The sequence below is a fragment of the Natator depressus genome, chromosome 5 (genome assembly GCF_965152275.1).
Source record: "Natator depressus isolate rNatDep1 chromosome 5, rNatDep2.hap1, whole genome shotgun sequence".
NCBI classification, from domain to species: Eukaryota; Metazoa; Chordata; order Testudines; family Cheloniidae; genus Natator; species Natator depressus.
The window spans coordinates 107,524,771-107,529,171 of NC_134238.1; positions in this window are offsets into that span (position 1 = coordinate 107,524,771).

The window sequence follows — 4,401 nt, forward strand, 5'->3', positions numbered from 1 at the left end:
ATTGAAACTTAATAAAGTCCTATAGTCTAATTAAAATGTGACCTGTCAGCCAACTTTATTTTCCTCATGCACTATTACGTAAGTAAGAGTTCCTCTGCTTGCCAAGATATATTTCAATCTTCCAGGGAGCCTAGATGTAGAGTTTTTTTTGTTTTTTAGTAATCTGAAATTCTGGGAAGTTGAACAGAACAGACCTCTGCTGTTTGGTAAGAGTAATAGCATGAATTGCTCTTCTCTTGTAAATTTCAAAAGTCCATCAGCTTTCAAAAAAAAAAAATCTGCTTTGCTCAGCATGGAATTGCCTTCACCCTGTGTATATATGAAAAAGGTTTGTAAGAACGGATTCTGTATTATTCAGGTTTTTATATGCCTCAGTCCTGCCAACACTTGCACATATGCTTAACTTCACTATTGTGTGTAATCCCACTGACTTAAAAAATTAAGTATCTGTGTAAGTGTTGGCAGAGGATTGGGGTCACACTGTGGCCATCCCTTTTGTATCTGAATGCCTTCCTGTGGCACGTTAAGCATTGTGACTAGGATCAGTCGGTGCTTTCTCCCTTCCTCTACTGTGAGAAGAATTGTGAGGTTTATTTTTATTTTACTCTTATATCTGCTGTGCTGTATGTCCTTTGAAAATAAGGACAAAGAAGTTCACCTTCCAGTTGGGATGGAAGGTGGGGAGATTTGTGGTAGGTCTCAGTGTCTAAGTGCAAGTGTGTGGTACATTTAGTGGTGATTGATCCACCAAACTCAAACTGTCATTATCTTAAACTGGGTATTAGTGGAGGAGAAGCCAGTTAGGTGAAAGCAAGACTATAGGAAACATTTCACCAGTATTCCAGCTCTGCAATTCATCCAATTTTTTTCCTTAAAAGGTCTTAATAGAGGCAGAGCTATCTCATGGCTGGTATCTAGAATGTGGATGGGTGTGAGTAAAAAACACATTTGAAATATGCATGCTCTTGAGCCCTACCTAGTGTTCTGTCTCTTTTCACAGTAGGCTAGTTTGTGCTGCTGTAAAGGTTTTTCTAAAAATTCCCTTTGGAATGCAACTTTCATTGCAACTTTCATGTTTCCTTCAAAGAGTAGCATTCCAGTGATGCTTAGCCCCTCTTCTTTGGCTGCCTTCTATTCATGTATGGGCGTTCCAGTCCTCTTTAGCACTGCAACTGTGATTAGATAGACAACTGGTGTAATTTCTAAAGCTACTGTTTTGTTGTGTGATAGCTTATCTATCTGAATTCTAAGAGGCCAATCAGTACAAGTTTTCTTACTAGAAAGAATAGAAGAGAAATTCTGAGATGAGGAAACCAAAAATTTAAGTTTGATCTATAGTTTTAATAATAAAACTCTTTTCTATGCTGTTTGCTCTAAATAACCTGACTAATTTACCACTTCACCCTCTCACCTCTGCAAGGCAAAGTCTCAGACAAACTTATCTTAAAATGACTGGTTTATATAGGTTTAAAAAAAAAAAAAACAAAAACAACTTGCTAGAGCCAGTCCTCTATTTATCTGATAATGCTCAGAGACACAAGTTACAGCTCTGGTTGTGAGAATTCCCTATATTTATGTATTTTTTGCAGGGGAGATAGAGGAGTGCTACTTAGGTTGTACGTGTTGTACTCTGGCCCTATCACATGCCAAATGAAGTGACTTGAATGCTACATTGAGTAAAAAGATCACAAGAAATTATAGTTTGAAAAATCCTTTAATTCCTTGAGTCCCAGGAGCTGTCACAGGACAGCTGTGTCTGGTTTTTGGTTTAGTGTTATCTTCTGAATGAGCCCTCTGAGTCAAACCCAGTAACGGCCCCAGCTGTCCATTTATAATTAAATTTGTAAGATACTGACTGGGTTTTTGTGTTTTGGCTACTTGTTTAATGATGTTAGCATTTAAATGATCACAACTTCAACGTCTATTTCACACCCCATGAACATAAATGAGAAAAGATCATACCTTTTTATATATTCTGGCTTGCTCTGCTTTTCTTGATGAGTGACTGACGTTCTGAGAGGGAATGAAGCTGACTTGTGGCTGTAGTGTAGATGTAGCCTTACAGCAGCGCTGCTGTAGGACGGTAGTGTAGACGCTTGCTGCAGTGCTGAAAGGGGTTTTTCCATCACTGTGGTAAATCCACCCCCCCAAGAGGCGGGAGCTAGGTTGACAGAAGAATTCTTCCATCGACCTAGCTGCACCTGCAGTGGGGTTACTGTAGATGTACGAGTTGTGAAATTTTTGTAGCCCTGAGTGAAGTAGCTAGGTCAACCTAAGTTGTACGTGTAGACCAGGCCTTAGTACCTAGTCTATGTACCTAGTGTTTTTAATGAATACTTTGTTGCTTATGAATACCTATTATATGAAAAAATGTTACACGGTTGGCACTAATTGCACTAGGGGCAGGAAATGCAGAATTAACCTCAATTGTGTCCTCTTGGCACCTAAGCATTACAATAGGGCTTTTATTACTTGATAACATAACATATGTCCAGTGATGCATATAAGCATCTAAAGCTTCCCATCAAAGTACTGACAAGTTCTTAAAGCCTATATTGTTATAGATGCAGGCTTGTGACTTTTTTGGATGGTTGTATTAACTGAAGCCCTGGGTCCTCAGAAAATAAACGCAAGAATTGAAAGCAGGGCTCTTGCACAACATTGAAAAGCACTAGCGCCACGTGAGCACGCAAGAAATGCACGGGTCTCTGATCCAAAAGACTTATGGACTAAAGAGAGTAGGTGAGCAAAGCCTGGAACTGGAAAAAGAGGCACAGAGACTTGCTCAAGGTCACACAGCAAGTCAGCTGAATAGCTGTGTAGAGAATTCAGCTCTCCTGAGTCCCATTCCAAAGCCCAATCCACTGGACTGCAGCGTTAATTTTTTTTATATATATTTTTTAAAATTATTTTTTAAATCTCCACCTGATACCAGTAGCTGTTGCCATGACAGAGATGTAAAAATTAGGCATTGTCAGGGTGACATGCATCTAGACACACAGCCTCACTCCTACTCAATATCTAAAATTAGACCAAATTGGGCCTCTTCAAAACAATAGTCATCTGCTTTTAAGCATCGGTCACTGCCCCTGATATTACATGTAGCTGTGACTCCTGCATCGTGTGCATCTTAAATCACATTCCACATATCTGTGCCTCGGTTTAGGTTTGTTAGAGTTTTAGAACATAAGCTATGAACAAGTATGAGCTCTGCGCATAGGTGACAAAGGGCAACTTCAGGGCTTGTGGTTGAGCAATGGCCGTCCTACCTAAAGCATTCAGAGTCTGGAGAGCCACTTACTCTAGAAGATCCCCTTGCCTCCTCTCAGGAATAGAGAGCGTGCATGTACAAGAGAGCTCTTGCAACTAGTTCTGCGTGGGATCAACCAGGGCAGTGGCTCTCAACCTTTCCAGACTACTGTACCCCTTTCAGAAATCTGATTTGTCTTGCATATCCCCAAGTTTCACCCCACTTAAAAGTTACTTGCTGACAAAATCAGACATAAAAATAGTGTCGGCCACACTATTACTGAAAAACTGCTTACTGTCTCATTTTTACCGTATAATTATAAAATCAATTGGAATACAAATATTGTACTTACATTTCAGTGGACCTGGACACATTTGGGGGAAGAGACCCCTCGTGGTGACCTGCAAAAGACCTGCTCAGACAGTCTGCCAGAGTATTTTGAACTCCCAGAAGGAGTTACATTTCAGTGTATAATATACAGAGCAGTATAAACAAGTCATTGTCTGGATGAAATTTTAGTTTGTACTGACTTTGCTAGTGCTTTTTATGTAGCCTGTTGTAAAACTAGGCAAATATCTAGATGAGTTGATGAACCCCCTGAAAGACCTCTGCCTACCCCCCACAGGTACACATACCCCTGGTTGAGAACCACTAGAAATTCATCAGGGTTGCTTTTTTTAGCCTCTGAAGTTTTTTTTAAAAAAAAGAAAAAAATCCACTAACATCATTCTTGTTGCTAGATCTCATGAATAAATCTCTAAATAGGTAAAACTTGTCTTACCTCTAACAAAGTAGTCAAATGGGAATACAATCTGCTGCCAAGCAGAATCCATTTGTATGTAATGGAAATTGCAGACCAGAGATTGACATTTGCTAATGGTAATGTTCCCAAGTGGGCTTAGTGGCCACTAGAATGCCTTGGAGCAGGATCAGAGAGGATTTCTTGTCCTCAGAGACATGATCCATGCTCATCTTTCTACAATAGACCAGCTATGACCATCTCGCACGGGCCTGTCCAACTGTCCCCTATGTCCCATGCTGCTGGTTTCTGAGGGAGAAGGAGGTGCACACTGAAAGAGCAGAAAGAATAAGACAAGAGCTGGGAGTGGATCCTTGTCAAGAGGCTGGTTGCTATGTTGGCAGAAGCCTGT